Source organism: Delphinus delphis, chromosome 19 (assembly GCF_949987515.2).
Source record: "Delphinus delphis chromosome 19, mDelDel1.2, whole genome shotgun sequence".
Taxonomy (NCBI): domain Eukaryota; kingdom Metazoa; phylum Chordata; class Mammalia; order Artiodactyla; family Delphinidae; genus Delphinus; species Delphinus delphis.
In genome coordinates, this window is record NC_082701.1 from 20,502,414 (window position 1) to 20,526,036 (window position 23,623).

Consider the following 23,623-nt stretch of genomic DNA (forward strand, 5'->3'; position numbering starts at 1 on the left):
TCAGATTCCCATTATTTTGCATCTGTTTTGTAGCCAGTAAAACTCCACATGAGCTGAATCATGTCTTTTATTTTATATCGTAAGGCAAGACAAGACCTCAAGGTCTCATCTTGACGGATTCTCAGAGCATTCATGGTCCACAAAAGAGCCAGAGGGAAGTTAATGCTTTGAATGTGTTTGCAGCAACCAAACACTGGGCGGAATTGTCACCTGCAGCCATGCAACCTAGGGACAAGATGTGGTTCGTAAAGTTCTCCAGATCTCCAGACTTCTGCCTGCAGGAAAGGCGGGGTGGAGATAGAGAAAGGGACACCCAGAAAGGCCTCACTGAGAATGCGAGATGACCAAAAGCTATTCTATCTCACAGATAGATAGATAAATAAATAAATAAATAACCTTCAGGGCCTAAAAGAAAGTTAAAGCTAGAAAACGAAATTCAGGAAAAGAAAGATCCTCCTTACAGATAGATACTAAGACCCTAAGAGGGGGAGCAACTCATCTAAGATCTGAACTGCAAACGTTAGGATCCATCGTATTATGTTGAGGTATAGTAGGGACTAAAACACAGAGACTATGCACCTCTGTCCTCTGAAGAAGATGTCTTTTTCTCAGATTGTAGCCATGCAAGCCGTTGTTCCAAGGCTGGTACAGAGAAGTAATGCTGGAGGAAAGGAAGACAGAAATCCACATATTCACTAAGACATCATCAGAATGTTGTACATGGAATGACAGGATATTAACAAGTTAATGGCCCATAGGCACAGGCTAGTCAAACTCTCCCACTTTACTAATAAACTGAGGCCCAGAACAATAAAGGCATTGACCCAAACAGTCACTGGATTATCACATCTGGGTCTAGATATGGGACTCTTGACTCTATTTCCAGTTGTTAACCTAAAAGTGGTGTCATTTAGTTCCATGGTCATCTAACACATTGGCAATGCCTCAGATATTTTTTCCCTCTATGTTTGAATACTCTCTTGGAAAGGATTGCTTTTGATATTTTCTGAACTGGCCATGTGTTAAAACTGGATCAGCCTTCCCTTTAAGGGAATAATTAGTGTTTCTGATTCTCAGTGCATAAAGAATAGAAAACCAACCCCTAACAATCTGAAATTAGGCAAGAGGAACCCATGTTAATCACATCATTGCAAAAATGTATTACTGGTTTAAGTGAAATACATTAATTCTCTGGGGTAAAATTATATATTTATCTTTACTGTGTGATCACTTCCAAGAATTTCAAAAATAACCAATTTATAACATCTTCAATGAGTTTTCTTTGTGCAGTACTTCTCTGTGCAAACTTTTGATGATTTGAGGGGCAAGAAGAGATACATATTAGAACGTTATTAGTTCTCTTTTTCTATTTCATTCTACTAGGAGAACATCTTTATGTTAACAGGGTACTTCAGTCTCAAAGCAGATCTTAAAATTAATATTTTTCTCTACTTTAGCATCAATTCACTCTGCTATTTTAGACATTATTATCTCTTTCTTAAAATCTAGAAATTAGACATAAAATATACATATTTTCTCAAGGTGAAATTTGAGCACTACTAGCAAAATCTTTTGAAGAATATTCAAAAAACAACAAGTTGAAGGGAAAGTTATAATACTAGACCCAGAAAATAATCACTAACCTTCCATTTACTATCATAATTTATATAGGATTGGTAATCATAAATCAAAACATAATAATTTTTCATTCAAGGAGCTAAGCAGAATCTAACACACCATTGTAAAGCAATTATACACCAATAAAGATGTTAAAAAATTATAATAAAATATTCTTAAAGTATTAATTTTCTCTGTACCAATTAAGGTGATCAACTCATCCCAGCTTGCACAGGAAACCCCTCAGTCCCAGGCAAACTGGAGTGGTTGGTCACCCTATTGATAAAGAATTGCTCTTGTCTTAGTCCGTTCAGGCTGCTACAATAGAATACCACAGACTGAGTGGTTTATAAAAACAACAGAAATTTATTCCTCACAGTTCTGAAGGCTGGGATGTCCAAGACCAAGGCACCAGTACAGTTGCATTCTGGTGAAGACCTGCTTCCTGGTACATAGCCTGTATCTTTGCATGATGGAAGGGGCTTGGGAACTCTGCGGGGTCTCTTTTGTAAGAGCATTAATCCCATTCATAAAGGCTCCACCCCCGTGACCTAAGCCCCTCCCAAAGACCTCACCTCCTACAACCATCACCTTTAGGGGTTAAGATTTCAACATATACATTTTTCAGACAAGTAGAGAGAAATTAAACCATTTTCCTGAATAAAGAGACAACTGCATGAGTTTAGGCTCTAGGCTATATAGAATAACCTCTCTCCCACATCTAAATAAGTCCAAAAATATTTCAAAATACCCTTTACAACCTGATTAGTGCCTGTAGGTTCAGGCAAGTTGCCAACTAAAGAAGTTTTCATTTGTATTTGGTTTTGACCCACACACACCCGATCCACATAAAGGAGTTGGTAACAAATTCTATTGTTTCCATTACAGAAACACTTTAAGTAAATAATAGCTATTCCATTACCCAAAATCCAATTAAAGAAATACTTCGCTAATGCAGAGAGGTATCAAGTATTATTTTGGAATATTTATGTCAACATATTTTCCAATAGTACCATAATAACATGGTTGAATGGATAGATCCATTTAATATTTTTCAATCCAGTCAAATGCATGCCTTTACTAAAAGTTCATTTTTCCATGAATACTCTTATACACCTACCCTGTTAATGATGTGTGAAGTTGGAAACTAAACTTCATAAAAATTCATTATTAAGGAATGTAGCAATTGTATATAGGTGGAAAGGTCATAAAGCTGAGAGGAGAGCAAGGACTTGAATTACAAGTTACAGTGGGAAAAGGTAGGTAAGCGAAAGGGATCCGAGAAAGTTCCTTTAGCACAGGGGTTCTCAAACTTGGCCGCACCTCAGGATCATCTGGGGAGATTAAAAAATTCTGATGCCTAGGCTACATTATAGATCAATTAAATCAAGGTTTTTGAAGGTTAGAACCTAGGGATCTGTATGTTTTAAAGATTCCCAGGTAATTACAACGTACAACTAACGTTGGGAACTTACTGCTTTAGCAGCTTCAGGTGAGCGCTTTTGTATTTGTTTGCATGTTCCCCATATTATTAATTTTTTAATACTCCCATAAGAATTAATTAATTCTTATTAATCCCATAAGAATTAACTAATGGAAAAATAAGACCTCCTTCATGTCACTCCCAACTGCTTGTGAACAGAGTTTCATTTTACAGAATTGTAGAGAGCTGCATCCAGGAAGGACAGCTGAATAAAAACTTAAAAGAAAGATAGGGGCTTCCCTGGTGGCGCAGTGGTTGAGAGTCTGCCTGCCGATGCAGGGGACACGGGTTCGTGTCCCGGTCCGGGAAGATCCCACGTGCCGCGGAGTAGCTGGGCCCGTGAGCCATGGACACTGAGCCTGCGCGTCCGGAGCCTGCGCGTCCGGAGCCTGCGCGTCCGGAGCCTGTGCTCCGCAACGGGAGAGGCCACAACAGTGAGAGGCCCGCGTACCGCAAAAAAAAAAAAAAAAAAAGATAAATACTAAAAAACATTTCACGAAATGTTGCAAACTTACTTCCACCTAAGTTTAGTGAGATATCTTTCAGGTGCCTAGTCAAATATTTTCCCAAAGCGTTAAGCTCCTATAATGAGTTTCTATGACAAAAAAATTGTCATGTTACTTTAGCCTCTTCATTTCTTTTACCTCTTAGAATTTTTTCACAGCAAAGTAAAATATTAACATATGCAAATAAGAGGCTCCTTAGAGAAAACATCTCTAAGCCAAGTGACTAAAATATTTAATATCAGAAACACCTAAGTAAATTTTTCCTTAATGACATATCAGATTGTTTTAGTATTTCCCAAATGCACATTTTATATTTCTCTAATAGTTAATTAGGCATCATGCATAAGTTCAAATCAAAAAATAGTAGCATTAGAAGAAAACATAGCAAGTAACTGATTGAATCCACTTGTTTAAGAGATGAGGGAGGTAAAGTCTAGAAAGGTTAGCCAAACCCTCCTAGGACTCAAATCTCATTCCTACCTACAATATAGCACCTCTGACATATGGAAACATCAGAACTGAAGAAAACATCACATAATTTTTAAAATTCATAGCAAATGCACAAATTATTGAAAAGCCAATATAATTTAAGGTATTAGCTCTTATGCTGGAACCTATCTGTCAAAATGCCAATAACTGCAAGAAAAAAGTAAGCCCAAGATAGGTATTAGAGTTTGAATTTTTTTGATTTCTTTACAGATAGTCTTAAATAAATTATTTAACAGAAACTACTTGTAGCATGGAGTTTTTTTAAGCTTATATTGTGTTATATGATATACCATACCACTTCTCTGGGAAAAAAATAACAGAATTCCAAAATTACCTTTTATGGACAATAAGCAATCTTGTACTATAGTTACATATACACCTATCTAGTCTTTCACCCTAGAAAATGGATACTAAATAATGGTATTATTTTCTGAGTATGCAGTAGATATTGGTGGCCCCAATGAATCTATACCCTCTAGGACTCATGCCTTTCTGTAGTTTCTCCCATATTTACTTTGTCCTGGGTCATGTGACTTGATTTGGTCAATGGAACGTCAGCAAGCATGACAAAGCAGAGGTTTGCTAATGATTACACATCAAGCTTACCCTACTGGACTGCTCCCTCTAGGAAGCCAGCTACCACGGAAGAAGTCCATTTACCCTGAGACTACCAAGCTGTGAATAGGTCTAAGCTAGCCTCCTGAGAGGACAAATGAAGGAAAACTGAGGAACCAAACGAACAGCCATAACTGAAGCTCCAGACGTATAACTCAGATCAAGCCTTTCCGGCTAGTTCCCAGCCATTCAAGCCAACCCAGCTGAGGGCCCAGATATCATGGAGCAGAGATAAGCCATTCCATTATTCTAAGTCTGAAATTCTGACCCACGGAATTATGAACAGATAAAATGGCTGTTGCCACTTACCCCAGTAATTGTTGGGATAGTTTTTCATGCAGTGGTGGATAAGCAAAACAAAGTATTGATATTTAAAATAGAAGAGTCTATTATTTGCTCAGTGACAATAGCTGATTTAAAGCTAGTCCATTAGCATTCCACTCAACTTTCCACCAAGACTTTTAGTCATTTTAACATTGAAATGGATCTCTGCAAAAGTGCTGGTCCAATAACCATAGGTGAAGCACCAAAGCTTCCAAGGAAAAAAGCCAAGGTCTTCCCTCCTCAGAGATGGCAGAGAGTAAAGCCATTGCTCATGTATGTTCACAGCTCCCCTCTGTGTCTCTTCACAAATGGGGACCAAGCAGTATAAGTCCAACCCAGAGAAGAGGGTATCCCCTGCTCTTCACTAGAGCATGTTGGGATGCCCAAGTAAATTCTTCTCCTTCTTATCTTTAGGGTTTCTATTCCTTTTGACTCTCTGTTTACATTCCTCATTCCAGGGACATTAACAACTTCTCTATAAATACTTATGCTTACAATAAGTATCGAACAGATCAAGAGTTTCCCTGAAAGGTGATCTGTTTTCAGTGTAGGTAAGCAAAGTTCTCCTTCACCAAGAAACTATAAGGCCTGTACAAATTAAGATGATCATGATTATCAGGCAGTTATAATGTTTAAGTCTTTAAGTCATCAAGACCCTTGAATATTGTCCATTCATTCTAGGCATGTTTTTTCACAATACTGTACATTAAATACTATACTCTCATATGGTCTTTAATCAATAAATACTTGTAAGGTTTTTGGTAGATAGATTCATAGATAATAGATAGACAGATAGATAGATATAGACGGACACATATATACCTTGAAGTGTTTTGTTGGTTATTTGTGTACCGTAACAACATTGGTTCTCCGACTTACTAGATGCCTGAGATCATTCCCGTGTGTGACTCATTCCCCATCTCATTTATTCTATTACAACAGCTACATGTCACCATATTTCTGAAGAGGATTAGAGGGTTTCTAAAATATATTTGCAGTGAGGTCAGGCATAAAGGAAAAGAAGAAAATGCCTCTGACATACTTCATGATCTGATGACCTAACCATACTTAGGAGTTTTCCTAAAGAACTTTGTGTGTTTGTATTTGTGTGTGTGTGTATGTATGTGTTAGTCATACCAGTACACGGACTGTCCTACTCACCAAAACTTCTCTTTGAAATTTAAATTAGGAGTCATCTAAAAAACTGAGTCATCTAATGAAAACAACTAATTGGTAAAGTATGCATACACAACACTCACGTATGTAACCTACACACACGCATATACTCAAAGAAGTTTTAACAATAACAACTCTTCTTGACTGAGCTTTGCACCCATAATCTCATTTTACACTTATCACAACCCAGCAAGGTATTATTATCTTTATTTTAGAGTTGAGGAAACTGGGGCTCAAATGGAGTGAATTAATTGGTCATATAGCTAAAAATGATGGAACCATCATTCATACCCAGTGTTCTTTCTACGGTGTCACACAAAGTCAAAAATGCTTGCTAAAGAGTTATGTAAAACCGAAACACAGGCAACATGTTTTGATGAACTCCTGCTGATGGTTTTTGTCTAAGGTGAGAGTCCAGGGATGAGAAATCTGGATGGGCATGGTACTAAAGTAATATACAGGAGTCAGCAATATACACCCAGGACTAGGGAGGGACAAAGTTTTATGACCATTACCCACACCTTGAAGCATCCAATCCTCTGTGCACAGAGGTGTCCTCTTAACTCGCCTAAAACTCTACCACTCAACACCAGAGAGGAGCTTAGCAAGTTCCAAAACCAGAGGACCTCACCCCTTAGTCTGACCTTATATTCACCTCCTACCTTCGATCAAAAGTATCTCTCCCCATACTTTCTGAAAACAAGAAAAGAAGGATGAAGAGAAGATGGGCCATAGTTACACAGAATATGTTCAAGAGTCATCAGTTGGAAATATTTTATCCAGAGTCTCATTGCAAGAACATATTGTGAAGATTTCCATTTATCATTTCCAGCACTCTAGGAAGCAGTAGTTTGGGGGTCAACATCTAATCCAAAGTTATATATATACACACATACATATATAACATATCTATATATAAAACATACATATATAACAATGATGTATATAATATATATATATCAGTGCTTCTCAAACCTTAATGTTCATACATCAACACGGGGATCTTGTTACAAATGCAGATTCTGGGTTTCCAGTGGGCCTGGGTTGAAAGCCCAAGATTCTGCATGTTTAACAAGCTCCCAGATGATGCTGAGGTTGCTGATTTATGGACCACACCTTAAGATGCAAGATTACAGACGTATACAATCCATTCGATATAGCCCCTAGGCTGAAAGTCTTACCTATAAGCCGTCTCAATAGATTTAACTTAGATTGAACTGGGTGAAAAAATACAGCAGGAAAAATGACACCATTAAACCCCATTAGCGCTGTCTTTCACAAAGCGGGCGAAGCTTGCGGGAGCACTGACTAAGTGGGGCCTTGAAAGGAGGTGTTTCTTGCTTCTGGTTAAGAGCGGAAAACAGAATAAAGTCTGGAAACTAAGGAGATCAATCACTTTGTCCCGAATTATTCCTGGCCTCATTGCATTAGCACAAGACCTGAAAAGTTCACCACTAACCAGACTCATTGGAGAGGATGCAAAATGCCCCGTCCAACATTGACTACTGCATTAGTGAACACAGCACGAAAAGTATGCCACTACTTACATATGAGTATCCACTTAAACAATTCTTCCTAAATTATCTTCAAGGGCCATTTCTTTATTCAGAGAACTAAACAATGTCTGAAGTTTTAAGGAAAACAACAATAGCTCTGTGAAATTATGCCCTATTCCACACTACACTAACCCAGCTTGGCCTGGTTGCTTTTATTATTGTTACTGATATTATCTCTGTTTTCAAGAAATTCACATATGAGTTGGCATTAAGGACCAATCAAGAAGTATTGATGATGTTCCTAGTATATGTCTACTATGGAGTCAGTCACTATGAGGAAGACAAAACAAGGAAGTTCACGAAGTCAGAACTTCAGAGAAGGAAATTAAAATATACAAAACAGGGCTTCCCTGGTAGCGCAGTGGTTGAGAGTCCGCCTGCCGATGCAGGGGACACGGGTTCGTGCCCCGGTCCAGGAAGATCCCACGTGCCGCGGAGCAGCTGGGCCCGTGAGCCATGGCCGCTGAGCCTGTGCGTCCGGAGCCTGTGCTCCGCAACGAGAGAGGCCACAACAGTGAGAGGCCCGTGTACCACAAACAAACAAAATACGAAACAGTCTCTGCCCCACTGCAATTCCTGGCACCCATAAGCATGGTAGGTAGTCATGATAATTATTACCTTTGCTGGTGTCATGATAAGGAAATTAATTTGAGCTGAGAGACAAAAAAGAAGGCATGTCTCTTCAGTAAAGGTCTTTCCACCCTCTTGAAATTTTCTCCTACACTCAACAAAAACTTCATAAAGCCATCCCTGACCCTTCTGCCCAGTTCCACCAAGTCAAGTCCTACAGCTGGCCTCACACCCTTCCCAAGCATCCGGGCATTACCACATGGACTTCCCCCATGAAGCCCCAGCCTGTTTTTCCAGAGAGTGGCAGTCATGACCTTAATGGCAGGTTTGCGATGCAAGCTGCCTTAATGTGGGGCTTTGTAGACGTCACGCCTGGGTTGTCATTAGTGTCCTCCAAAAATTATAATCAGCTGGCAGGCCAAATAAGGGCTTTCCAAGAAAACATTAATCCAAGTGTTTGGGGAAGCCATGGAAAATCTAAATTTATTTAACTTTTGGTTCTCAAAGGAAGGTCTAACATACACACAAAGACAATAGTCACTTAAAAGTTTATGAACAACATTTGCTACAGTGCTAAGAGTTGGGAGAGGTAACGCACCTATGGATGGGTAGCTCTGGGGAAGGAGACAGCATCTTTCATCTTTCCTGCATATACAAGGGGCTGGACCACTGGTAAGAGACCTTTTTGTAGGGACATGAGTGATTCCATTTCTCACCCTGTCCTTTCTTCTTCCCTCGACAATGCTAGGTGGTTGGAAGGTTCTGGAAGAGGCCTCTCTACAGGAGACAAGGCATCATCTATCTTCCTCCTCTGCCCCCACCTCCCGTGTGGATGCCCCTGAGGCCAATATGGCCCAAGGAGACTTGAGTGCCCAAGCACTCAAGTCTCCTCTCTTCCACTCCAGCCACACCGTCCCTGGACCAACCAGAGGTCAGAGTGACCAGGACCAGGCTCTGTGTCAGACCACCCTAGTGCTGCCTTCAAATAGCAGGTGTCCAGAGTCGGTTCCCTCCCCCATCACAGGAAGCAGAAGGAAGAAAAAAGCCCAGCTGTGACAAGTTCAGGTCCACTAACTATTTGTACAGCAGGCACAGGGTTAAAACCACAGCCTGAGCCCCTTCTAGGGGCCCAGACGCTGGGAAGCTGGTGAGAGGGACACACAGACACCTGAAGTGGGGGAACAGTGGAGTCTGGGGCTGGGAGTTCAAGGCTTTGATACAGAAATACACTCTTCCAGGATCTTCCTGGTAGTGCTTGGAATCAGATCTGCCTCACTTCCCCCCAACCAGGAATGTGTAAGGGGGAGAATTCAGAGCCTTCTCCCATAACCCTTTAGAAATAAAACTTTCTATGCCGTCTCTGCTACGCTTAAAGGATCCAAATGATGTCTGGAAGGCACCCCCGTGCTTGTTTGAGTCCCAGAGCAGGGGAGGCCTGGGGCTCGCAGACATTTGCTCCCTGCTCTCCCCAGCACCAGCTTTGTTTCGGTGCCTCCAAGTAACCTCTGACATTTACATATTTACATAAAGTCATCTCCATATAAAAGCACCTCCAGAGGTTCTCCTTCTCTTGGTCACTTCTCATTTCCTGTCCTCTGTGGTCAGCTCCAGCTAAATGTTTCTTTGAGGGCAGGGACAGGAGCATGTAACTTTCTGTTTATCAGAAGCGGAGTCCGGGAGGGGAAGTTAGGAGGAAGCAGAGAGGAATTAAAGCTGCAGGCAGCAATTGTGTTACCTCGATCTCCCCTAAACCCACTCAGGCTTGTAAGAGACAAAATCCATTTACAGAACAAGTACAAAAATGAGTTTGAGGCCAGGCAGCAGGAAAAAAAGTTCCAGTTCCCGCCTCTACAATTATCCATGCTCTAAGTGCTGGTTCCCTTTGCAAGACAACTTGTCAGAAAGTATTTCCATACTGGCATCTATGTCTTCAAGGCATCCAAGTAGCTTGTGTATCTTTTAACAGATCAAAAGGCAGAAAGAAAAATGTTCTTGGATCAACACCCAGAAAAATCTTAAACCAGATTTTCCTGGGATATTTCAGGCCAGTCAGTGCCTGTTGCTTTATACTGTGGCATCTTTCTTTTAACATATGGATTAAATGTGATGAATGAAAAGATTAAAAGGTCACAATTCCAGCAGCACTGGTTTCTAAACTGCTGTGTTATCTACTTAAAAACTTCCATGGACTTCTATCATCCTCTCAGCTCTTTGGGGCCACTACTTTGCTTACAGGGAAAACAGAAAGCCTGAGCTTTGCAAGCAGAGGGCAATGACGCTTGTCAGGAATGTCATAAGGGGGACCAGGCTTCGATTCCAAATAGGAATGGAACAAGATAGACATTCCGATTTGACTATTTTCTTATTAACTATAAAAGAGTTTGAGTTTATAAGAAACATAAAATAACAGATATGTAAGTAAGATATTAACTGGCTTTTTAATATTTTAGATGCCTACAGGTTGGTCAAATTATAAATAAAGTTTCATTAGAATACAGCCACGCCCACTAACTTACATGCTGTCTGCAGCTTTGGGCAACAGCTACAAGAGAACTGAGTAGTTACAGCAGAGTCTCTCTGGCCCACAAATCCTAAAATAATTACCATTTAGCCTTTGCAAAACAAAAAGTGCGAACCCCATCTATAGGTATTACAGCAGGGGAAAATGAGTTGAAATTACAGCAGGAAAGGTCTGGCCCATCTATGCCAACATCTCTGCCAGGGAAAGGGACAGACTATTAAAACTTTCCTACAGCTGAGAGGGCCTTTGACTCTTTGGCACACAACCAAACACAAAAGCGGCTAATTTAAAGAACACCTGGATTGTTTAGGCTGGTGTAATAATCTAAAAGACGGAAAAGAATCTGCTTTTCCTGTGGATCATCCACGCTTATGGCAAAAAAATAAAAATAAGATAAAGGATATATTTTGCTTTTTACTTTTAAAATTGTCTAGCTTGCCAAATGCTTTTCGAGATGACTGGCCAACTGTTGCTCACCGAGAAGTAATGCTGCTGTTTGCAAAGTGCCAATTGAACCGAGTAGGAAGGGTGGTAATGGTGACTCACAAACGGGTTTCCCTAGATGCGCTGGAGTGCTTGCTTTAGCCGTGATGAGATAGGAAGGGCAAGTGCTCCCCCTGCTGCCCAGAGAGGCGATTTAGGCCTGAACTCAATATTCTTTTTCCTGATCAGGGCTCTCCGGTTGAACTGAAATCAATATTCACACAGCCTCTTGAGGGAGTAAAAGAATACCAAACCTTCACAGTTCACGCCCAAGGCGCGGTAGCAACTTGAAATCTCAGTAATTTGTATGACTGGTACGGTAGCAAAGAAGGACCACCAAAATGGAATCACCAGGTTTTCACTTCTCTCCCGTAAGACTCTCTTCCCACTAAAAATAAAAATTAAACTGCAGCCTTCTACAACAGCTCATTGACACAAATTACCTTAACAATGAGCAAAAGAACTTATATCCTCATTTGAAATAGAATACTGACCAAGGGTTTTGTTCAAAATAGGTCGAACCAAGGACTTCCCTGGTGGTCCAGTGGTTAAGACTCCGCGCTCCCAATGCAGGGGGCCCGGGTTCCATCCTTGGTCAGGGAACTAGATCCCACGTGCGGCAATTAAAAGATACCACATGCCCGCAACTAAACATCCCGCGTGCTGCAAAGACCGGTCGCAGCCTAATTAATTAATTAAACAACAAGCAAAATAGGTCAAACCCTATGAAATTGCCGATATTCCAGCTGTTTGACCCACAAACAGCCTGAATATAATGACTTCATTGACAATTGACAAAGATACACAGGACAGCCTGACGGTATAGAGCTGGCAGGCTTCCCTTCTTGACGGGAGGCTGGGGATGCAGGACATAAACCTTCTGGCCTCACACTTGTCCCCAGGGCAGCCTCTGAATTCCTCTGACCAATGAAAGTAGAGGCTAGAATTTTTAAGTATTTTTGCTCATTTAGGCAACTCTGCTCCACGTGATACATAAACATTTTTTAATTAGGTTTTTTTTTTTCTTTTTAACGCAAACATCCTAATAAAGGAGCTTCAGGGAAAAGGAGAGTTTTGACATCATGATCTCACATTGCCTCATTCTTTGTTTGCTAAGAGGTGAAGTAAAACCCCTATCGACTGTCACTGACTGCAGGGGGGGCCATGCTATGGAGACCAGGGGTGGTTGAGGTTTGCAGAGATGCAGACAAGTGCCACAGACCAAGTATTACGAGGGCAGGGACTTCTGATTTGAAGTGGGAGAATCTGGGAAGCTAAAACATTTTAAAAGTCTGAATACTAAGCAAATTAACACGTAGACTTGTTAAGCCATCTGAGTTTTGCAATAAAATCAATGTGAATATGGATTTCATGACCACAATGTCCTAGATAATAAGTACTCCTGTGGGCTCCGTTTTCAGGAGTGTCAGTTAGAAGAGTCACAAAAACCGCAAGAGTTATAGGAAGACTTTGAAGTAAACTAACAATGAACGTAGAAGGGTAGGACAGCAACTCTGTCACACAACAGTCTTAGAACTTAGCAGGACCTTGAAGGCAAATTCCAAGTAGACTTATTTGAACGATCAAGTCAGGAGAAAGTAGGGGTGCCCATATCCTGAGCCGGTCCAATGCTTTGATACATTCCTTAACGTGTCCATGATGGCTTAAGGCAATGGTCCCCAGGTTAAAAACACAAAGAACCATGGCTTCTGAGTACTTGGATTTGAAGAAACTGGCCAAATGCCATCCTCCAGGACAGGAACACTAAACACAGTAAAAGCCTGAATATATCCTTAGCCTATAACATCAAGCCCCCAGGGGATTCCAAGGTGCCTCTGAAGGAAGGGAACCACTGGGTCAAAGGGTTTCTCTTGAGTCTAATTATAATTCAATATAAGCTTGGGGATTTTTAACTACAAAAAGAGAAAAAAAGTTTTTAACTACAAAAAGAGAAAAAATCATTGTAAGAGCAAAGCAGAAAGCCAATCATCCAGCAGAGTGAGCGAGAGGTAAATAAATGTGGTACTGCTTTCAAAGCCATAAAATGGGATCTTAAGACTTAAGAGCCCAAATGATGCATTTTATCTGCAATGATCTTATTTCCTGAAAGATAAAGAAACTTGGTCACAGTAACACGGAGAATAAAACCCTGCGAATCTTGACTCCTCGTCCTGTGTTCTTTCCCGGGACGAAGCTGACGTGAAATGATTCTTTCATGCTCATTTACCTACAGAAACATGCCATCAAATTCCTTGGGTAGCGAAAGGAACATAGTAAAATACATTTTAATTGTCGGTAGACACCATACAAACAGGAAGGATTTTTAAGAAAAATACAAAGAAATTTCTTCCTCTTTAAAACAGATAAATTGGACCTCTCATACTCATTCATGCACTTATTAACCATCAACTGTGTACTTGCTGTGTCAGACACTGTATCCAGACCTCACCTAAGATCCCTCCATAGCCCTGTACTGAAGTTTGGGATATTTTAGCCCCTTCTTAAGATAGTCCATTTCGTGGGATCCAATACTGGGTATTATTGTGCTGTGTTTCCTTATGTGGCTGTCAGTGTTCCACACTTGTGGCTGTAGGTGTACCCTTGTATTTACAGCAGATATGAAGGAGATAATATTTCCAGATGGGCTTTCCAGAGTCACTGCACTTTATAGGCTTATTCATTCCACACATTTGTTGGCAAAGTCCTCAAACTTCAAGGTTCAGAAATTTGACTTTATAGTCTGGTTGATAGGAGTTAAGGGAATGGAGTCATATAAACCGCATTAACAAGAGATCCTGTAACCAAGCAGGACCCTACGGGGCCTTCCTGGGACAGATTCCCCCATGTCTTCCACCTACCTCTTGTTTGTAGAAAAACGTTAGCCTCCTAGGCCTTTCCCAAATTCCAGAGAATAAACTTAACCAGAGAGTGAGAAAAAACAGAAACAAAGGAAGGCAAGCAAGACAAAATAATACATTAGCCATTAAAGTCAAGGACCTTTAGTTCCTCCTCAGGGGCGATAGATAATATTCTGAGCCATATCCTTGATCTGTTTTACAGACACTGAAACCCTCACTGGGTGGAAGAAGTTAACTCCATGTTGACCACAAAAAACAGATCCCAGACCGGTTGGAACCAGAAGGTTGATGATGTTGATTCCTGTGTACCTCACCACCAACCAGTCAGAAGAATGGCCATGAGCTGATCGCTCACCCCACAACCCTCTCCCTCACCCTGTCTTTAAAAAGCTTTCCCTGAAAGCCATCAGGGAATCCGGGTCTTTTGAGCTCTAGCTGCCTGACTCCTTGCTTGGCGCCTGCACTTTCCTTCACCACAACCCAGTGTCAAAAGATTGGCTTTACTGCCCATGGGCAAACGGACCCAAGTTTAGTTCAGTAACAATTCCTATGCATTTTCTATTTTTTCTTTTTTTTTAAGAATTTTATTTATTTTTTTTATACAGCAGGTTCTTTTTACTTATTCATTTATACTATTAGTGTATATATAGCAATCCCAATCTCCCAGTTCATCACACAGCCCCCCCCACCCAGCCATGCTCTCCCCTTGCTGTCCATATGTTTGCTCTCTACATCTGTGTCTCTATTTCTGCCCTGCAAACCGGTTCATCTGTACCATTTTTCTAGGTTCCACATATATGCGTTAATATACGATATTTGTTGTCCTCTTTCTGACTTACTTCACTCTGTATGACAGTCTCTAGATCCATCCACGTCTCTACACATGACCCAATTTTGTTCTTTTTTATGGCTGAGTAATATTCCATTGTATATATGTACCACATCTTCTTTATCCATTCGTCTGTCAATGGGCATTTAGGTTGCTTCCATGACCTGGCTATTGTAAATAGTGCTGCAATGAACATTGTGGTACATGTCTCTTTTTGAATTATGGTTTTCTCAGGGTATATGCCCAGTAGTGGGATTGCTGGGTCATATGGTAATTCTAGTTTTGGTTTCTTAAGGAACCTCCATACTGTTCTCCATAGTGGCTGTATCCATTTACATTTCCACCAACAGTGCAAGAGGGTTCCCTTTTCTCCACACCCTCCCCAGCATTTGTTGTTTGTAGAGTTTCTGATGATGCCCATTCTAACTGGTGTGAGGTGATACCTCATTGTAGTTTTGATTTGCATTTCTCTAATAATTAGTGATGTAGAGCAGCTTTTCATGTGCTTCTTGGCCACCGGTATGTCTTCTTTGGAAAAATGTCTATTTAGGTCTTCTGCCCATTTTTGGATTGGGTTGTTTGGATTTTTAATATGGAGCTGCATGAGGCTGATTATATATTTTGGAGATTAATCCTTTGTCCATTGATTCGTTTGCAAATATTTTCTCCCATTCTGAGGGTTGTCTTTTCATCTTGTTTATGGTTTCCTTTGAGGTGCAAAAGCTTTTAAGTTTCATTCGGTCCCATTTGTTTATTTTTGTTTTTATTTCCATTACTCTAGGAGGTGGGTCAAAAAAGATCTTGCTGTGATTTATGTCAAAGAGTGTTCTTCCTATGTTTTCCTCTAAGGGTTTTATAGTGTTCGGTCTTAAATCCATTTTGAGTTTATCTTTGTGTATGGTGTTAGGGAGTGTTCTAATTTCATTCTTTTACATATAGCTGTCCAGTTTTCCCAGCACCACTTATTGAAGAGGCTGTCTTTTCTCCATTGTGTACCCTTTCCTCCTTTGTCATAGATTAGTTAACCACAGGTACATGGGTTTATCTCTGGGCTTTCTATCCTGTTCCATTAATATATATTTCTGTTTTTCTGCCAGTACCATATTGTCTTGATTACTGTAGCTTTGTAGTATAGTCTGAATTCAGAGAGTCTGATTCCTCCAGCTCCGTTTTATTCCCTCAAGACCGCTTTGGCTATTCGGGTTCTTTTGTGTCTCCATACAAATTTTAAGATTTTTTGTTCTAGTTCTGTAAAAAATGCCATTGGTAATTTGATAGGGATTGCATTGAATTTGTAGATTGCTTTGGGTAGTGTAGTCATTTTCACAATGTTGATTCTTCCAATCCAAGAACATGGTATATCTCTCCATCTGTTTGTAAAATCTTTAATTTCTTTCATCAGTGTCTTATAGTGTCTGCATACAGGTCTTCTGCCTCCTTAGGTAGGTTTATTCCTAGGTATTTTATTCTTTTTATTGCAGTGGTAAATGAGAGTGTTACCTTAATTTCTCTTTCTGATTTTTCACCATTAGTGTATAGGAATACAAGAGATTTCTGTGCATTAATTTTGTATCCTGCAACTTTACCAGATTCATTGATTAGTTCTAGTAGTTTCCTGGTGGATATTTAGGATTCTCTATGTATAGTATCATGTCATCTGCAAACAGTGACAGTTTTACTTCTTCTTTCCCAATTTGTATTCCTTTTATTTCTTTTTCTTCTCTGATTGCCGTGGCTAGGACTTCCAAAACTATGTTGAATAATAATGGTGAAAGTGGACATCCTTGTCTTTTTCCTGATCTTAGAGGAAATGCTTTCAGTTTTTCATCATTGGGAATGATGTTTGCTGTGGGTTTGTCATATATGGCCTTTATTACGTTGAGGTAGGTTCTCTCTATGCCCACTTTCTGGAGACTTTTTATCATAAATGGGTGTTGAACTTTGTCCAAAGCTTTTTCTGCATCTATTGAGACGATCATATTGTTTTTATTCTTCAATTTGTTAATATGATGTATCACATTGATTGATTTGCATATATTGAAGAATCCTTGCATTCCTGGGATAAATCCCACTTGTTCATGATGCATGATCCTTTTAATGTGTTGTTAGATTCTGTTGCTAATATTTTGTTGAGGATTTTTGCATCTATATTCATCAGTGATATTGGTCTGTAATTTTCATTTTTTATAGTACATTTGTCTGGTTTTGGTATCAGGGTGATGGTGGCCTCATAGAATGAGCTTGGGAGTGGTCCTTCCTCTGCAGTTTTTGGGAAGAGTTTGAGAAGGATCGGTGTTAGCTCTTCTCTAAATGTTTGATAGAATTCACCTGTGAAGCCATCTGGTCCTGGACTTTTGAGTTTTGGAAGATTTTAAATCACAGTTTCAATTTCATTACTTGTGATTGGTCTGTTCATATCTTCCATTTCTTCCTGGTTCAGGAAGTTGGAAAGTTATACCTTTCTAAGAATTTGTCCATGTCTTCCCGGTTGTCCATTTTATTGTCATAGAGTTGCTTGTAGTAGTCTCTTAGGATGCTTTGTATTTCTGAGGTGTCTGTTGTAACTTCTCCTTTTTCACTTCTAATTTTATTGATTTGAGTCCTCTCCCTCTTTTTCTCGATGAGTCTGGCTAATGGTTTATCAATTTTGTTTATCTTCTCAAAGAACCAGCTTTTAGTTTTATTGATCTTTGCTATTGTTTTCTTTGTTTCTATTTCATTTATTTCTGCTCTGATCTTCACGATTTCTTTTCTTCTACTAACTTTGGGTTTTGTTTGTTCTTCTTTCTCTAGTTCCTTTAGGTGTAAGGTTAGACTATTTATTTGAGATTTTTCTTGTTTCTTGAGGTAGGCTTGTATTGCTATAAATTTCCCTCCTAAAACTGCTTTTGCTGCCTCCCATAGGTTTTGGATCATCGTGTTTTTGTTGTCATTTGTCTCTAGGTATTTTTTGATTTCTTCAGTGATCTCTTTGTTATTTAGTAACATATTCTTTAGCCTCCATGTGTTTGTGTTTTTTACGTTTTTTCCCTTGTAATTGATATCTAGTCTCATAACATTGTGGTCAGAAAAGATGCTTGATACGATTTCAATTTTCTTAAATTTACTGAGGCTTGATTTGTGACCCAAGATGTGATCTATCCTGGAGAATGTTCTGTGCACACTTGAGAAGAAGGTGTAATCTGCTGTTTTTGGATGGAATGTCCTATAAATATCAATTAAATCTATCTGCTCTGTTGTGTCATTTAAAGCTTGTGTTTCCTTATTAATTTTCTGTTTGGATGATCTGTCCATTGGTGTAAGTGAGGTGTTATAAAGTCCCCCACTATTATTGTGTTACTGTCTATTTCCTCTTTTATAGCTGTTAGCTGTTGCCTTATATATTGAGGTGCTCCTATGTTGGGTGCATATATATTTATAATTGTTATATCTTCTTCTTGGATTGATCCCTTGACCATTATGTAATGTCCTTCCTTGTCTCTTGTAACATTCTTTATTTTACAGTTTATTTTATCTGATATGAGTATTGCTACTCCAGCTTTCTTTTGATTTCCACTTGCATGGAAAATCTTTTTCCATTCCCTCACTTTCAGTCTGTATGTGTCCCTAGGTCTGAAGTGGGTCTCTTTTAGACAGCATATACATGGGTCTTGTTTTCGTATCCATTCAGTGAGGCTGTGTCTTTTGGTTGGAGCATTTAATCCATTCCCATTTAAGGTAATTGATATGTATGCTCCTATTACCATTTTCTTAATTGTTATGGGGTTTTTTTTTGTACATCCTTTTCTTCTCTTGTGTTTCCCACTTAGAGAAGTTCCTTTAGCATTTGTTGTAGAGCTGGTTTGGTGGTGCTGAATTCTCTTAGCTTTTGCTTGTCTGCAAAGCTTTTGATTTCTCCATCGAATCTGAACTTATTCATTTTCAGTGGAAGTGGTGTTGGTGTTGGTGCTTTCCCATTACCCGTTGCACCTTTGTCTCATGGTCAATATGCCAACAAACTAAACTAGATATCAGAAAATTGTTTGGTGATCATGGAATAAAGGCAAAGGCTGTGAATAGCCTCGAAAGGCATTTTTCTAGGAAATGTGAAAGTTGCTCCAGTACCAAGTACCACTCTGTTGTCATGAGAATACCGTCTCTGCCAGATGGCATCTGTTGCACAATATACTGTTGTGTGTTCCATGCCCCACCTATTTTCCACTTTCGCCAGGTGCTTCCATGTACATCCACCTGTGAGCCCTAAGCTAGCCTCTCTGCCTAGGCTGTGAATCCCCGAGGGGAGAAGAGGCTTACTCATATTTGTACCTGGATGACACTAAGTCTCGTAATTTCTAGTGACCAGAGGGGTAGATGGAAGGATAGATGGACTGGGTGGATGCATGAATGAAAAGAAATTCCAGTTGCTCAGGCTCTGCCTGGGTTTCCAGAGTCTAAGCTCCTGACCCCATTTGGGAGATGTTAAGGGTCTCACTCTGAATCATTACTAATTTGTTCTTTAGCTTTTATTTAATTTCTTTGCATTCAAAACTGGGTGTGTCTGTTACCACTGATACTACTTTCCTCCTCTCAAATAATGATTATAAAGAAAAATATACATTTGAAAAGGTAGTATATTATCTATTCTGTTAATTTAAAGTCAATATTTATCAAGGGGGAGATGGTTGGGGGAGGGATGGAGTGGGAGGTTGGGGTTAGCAGATGTAAGCTATTATATACAGAATGGATAAACAACAAGGTCCTACTGTATAGCACAGGGAACTATATTCAATATCCTATGATAAACCATAATGGAAAAGAATATTTAAAAAAAGAATGTATAACTGAATCACTTTGCTGTACAGCAGAAATTAACACAACGTTGTAAATCAAATATAATTCAATAAAGAAAAGAATTGGGAAAAAATAAAATCAGTATTTATAATGTGTAGTCTATAAATCTCTTTTTAACTATATAGGGGATCACTCTACAAAGTTCAATGGCTTCCCATATTACACAGAGTAAAAGCCAGAGTCTTTGCAAGACAAAGCTGTCTACACTGCATCGCCATTTACCTCTGACCTCCTTTCCTACCACTCTCCCTTCCATCCTTCAGCACCAGCTCTGGGTCACCTGCTGCTCCACCCACTCTCACACCTCTGGACCTTTGCCCTTGGAAGGTCCCTCACCCCATTCAACTATCACTTCCAGTGAAGCCAGTCCTAATTACTCTATACACAAATTCACCGTCCCTAACACCAACCCTAAATCCAGGCCCCTTCATTTGTCTCCATAGCATGGATCATCCTCTGAGATGCTCTCTTCACCTCTGGCCCCCTCCTGTGAATTTAATTTCCATGAGGGCAGAAATTTAGGGGTTTTTTTTCTGTTTTTTTTGGGGGGGTGCTTACTGCTGTATCCCCAGTGCCTACAACAAGGTCTGGCACACACTTAAAGTATTTATAAATATTGTGGATAAATGAATGAATGAATGAGTGAGTGAATGAATGAATGAATGTGTAGAACATCAAATATCCTACAAGACTCATACTAAACAATAGCAGTCCCTGGCCTCCCCACTCCTGAATCTTCCTCTCCAAAATCATTTAACTATTTCTGGTATTAACCTGTACATTTCTAAAGAACATGCTTGTACTGCTATTTCTTGATTATGCAACTTAAGATATTAGAGACCCAAATTCCTATTGTGTAAGATGATACAGGATTCTTATACAACCCGAGACCCCCAGTCCCTTCCTAGTAGAATTATATCACATTATCTTACAATTTACTTATATGGCTCTTGTCTATATCCCTCTAGATGCAATGATACAATTGGATGTATCAATACAATTGATTGATACAATACAATCCCTCTAGATACAATTCTAGCTAGAATGAGGCTCCATAAACAGAAATTTGTGTCTGTTTTGCTCGCTGAAGTATCCTTATGACCTAGAACAATGTCACACTCGTAGTAGGTACTGAATAAATATTTGTGGAATAAGTGAATTATTTCTCAGCTTTACAGTATGTGACTTGCCCACAAGTCACTCATTACTGCATTCTCAGGATGCACTGGCTGTCCCCCACGTCCCTTTGGGTTGCCTGGCTGGTTGGGCACTGCACTGGCATGTGGCCACCACCAGATAACATCTAATAACTACCTTTCATCCAGTTGTACTTGGGAATCTCTCTTCTATATCCTGAACTTTTCATTAACACTTACACTGACTGATTTATAATTACTGACATTAATCAGCTTCTCCAACTAGGCTACAGCCTCCTTGGCATCATGGAGTGTCTTGTTCATCTCTGAGCCCCATTGTCTTTCACAGCATCAGACCTATCGTAATAGATTCTCAAGAAGTTCTGAATGAAGGACACACAGCCCTGCTTGCCACTTTGAAGCAAGAGAGAAACAACTTCCTGTCCCAGGGGAGCCCTTATGACAAGACACTCTCACTATTTACAGAAATAAAGTGATGATCAACTGATTTTCCTCTCACTATACACTTCCCAGGGCTAACTAATGCCAGGTCATTTCATTCACTTCATTTTTCAACCATTTCGCTTCTTTCTATTCCTTTTTCTTGCTCAAGTCTCCATCAAAAATAAAAATAAAACGTGGGTTTCCCTGGTGGTGCAGTGGTTAAGAATCCACCTGCCAATGCAGGGGACACAGGATCAAGCCCTGCTCCGGCAAGATCCCACATGCCACGGAGCAACTAAGTCCGTGTGCCGCAGCTACTGAGCCTGCACTCTAGAACCCGCGAGCCACAACTACTGAACCCCGCATGCCTAGAGCCCATGCTCCACAACAAGAGAAACCACCACAATGAAAAGCTGGCACACTGCAACAAAGGGTAGGCCCTGCTCGCCACAACTAGAGAAAGCCCACACGCAGCAACAAGGACCCAATGCAGCCATAAATAAATAAATAAATAAAAGTTAAAAAATAAACATAAATTTCAACTAAGAGTTAAATCAGTCAGAGTACCATGGCTTCTTTCAAAGTTAGAAATGTTGTCTTTCTGAAATGTCTGATTCAACATTAAGCTCTGTAGGCATGGCGGCGTTTGCGGATTTGGACCTGTGGGAGGGTTCCAACCTGAAGGCGCTGGGCTCGTGGAGAATGCCGCTCACCTGGGCTATTCAGTTGTTGCCATCAATCATGTTGTTGAATTTAAGGAAACGAAACAGGAAATTGAAAAACCAGTAGCTGTTTCTGAACTCTTTACAACTTTGCTAATTGTACAGGGAAAATCAAAACCGATTAAGATTTTAACTAGACTGACAATTATCATTTCAGATCCATCTCACTGCAATGTTTTTGTTTTTGTTTTTGTTTTGTTTTTTTTGGTGGTACGTGGGCCTCTCACTGTTGTGGCCTCTCCCGTTGCGGAGCACAGGCTCCGGACACGCAGGCTCAGCGGCCATAGCTCACGGGCCCAGCCACTCCACGGCATGTGGGATCTTCCCGGACCGGGGCACGAACCCATGTCCCCTAGCATCGGCAGGCGGACTCTCAACCACTGCGCCACCAGGGAAGCCCCACTGCAATGTTTTGAGAGCAACTTCTTCAAGAGTCCGGCTGTACGATACCGTTGCAGTTTTTTGAAGACAGAAAACCTTTTTCATATTGCTTGTACACATTTAGATGTGGATTTAGTCTGCATAACTGTAACACAGAAGCTACCATTTTACTTCAAAAGACCCCCTATTAAAGTGGCAATTGAGTGAGGTGTGGGCTTTGAACTTGTCTATAGCCCCCCTGTCAAAGACTCCACAATGAGAAGGTACACAGTTTCCAACGCCCTCAATTTGATGCAGGTCTGCAAAGGAAAGAATGTAATTATATCTAGTGCTGCTGAAAGGCCTTTAGAAATAAGAGGCCCATACGATGTGGCAAACGTACAGTTGTTGTTTGGGCTGTTGGAAAGTGACACCAAGGCTGCAGTGTCCACCAACTGCCAAGCGGTGCTTCTGCATGGAGGGAGAAGCTAGAAAAACTGCTTTTGGAATTATTTTCACGGTGAAGAAGTCTCGGACATCAGAAGTAGATGATGAAAAAAATAATAATAATAAATAAATAAATAAAAGAAGTAGATGATGATTCTCTTCCAGCCTGCAAGAAAGCCAAGTGTGAGGACTGAAACGAGTCCCCCTTCTCTGTCAGCACTCCCTTCTGCCATCTGAGAACCCATCAGCCACAACAGAATAGGAACCTCCTTATGATTCACTATTTTCACTTAGATATCAGTGGTCTGTAAAAGCAGTCTTATATTTAAGCCATTAAAATAACAAAACCTGAGAGATTAAGATGGCGAAGTAGAAGGACGTGCTCTCACTCCCTCTTGCGAGAGCACCGGAATCACAACTAACTGCCGAGTAGTCATCGACAGGAAGACACTGGAACTCACCAAGGAGGATACCCCACAGCCAGAGACAGAGGAGAAGCCACAATGAGATGGTAGGAGGAGCATAATCACAATAGAATCAAATCTCATAACTGCCGGGTGGGTGACTCACAAACTGGAGAACGCTTATACCACAGAAGTCCACCCACTGGAGTGAAGGCTCTGAGCCCCACGTCAGGCTTCCCAACCCAGGGGTACA

At 40.3% G+C, this 23,623-nt stretch overlaps 1 protein-coding gene and 1 pseudogene across 1 annotated transcript in view; both read left to right on the top strand.

Annotated features, from left to right (window-relative positions):
- The window catches only part of LOC132414730 (keratin, type I cytoskeletal 12-like), a 55,657-nt gene that overhangs the window by 8,632 nt on the left and 23,402 nt on the right, over nucleotides 1–23,623 (top strand). The gene's annotated exons all lie outside the window — the stretch shown is intronic.
- On the top strand, nucleotides 22,074–23,160 carry LOC132414874 (ribonuclease P protein subunit p30 pseudogene; annotated as a pseudogene).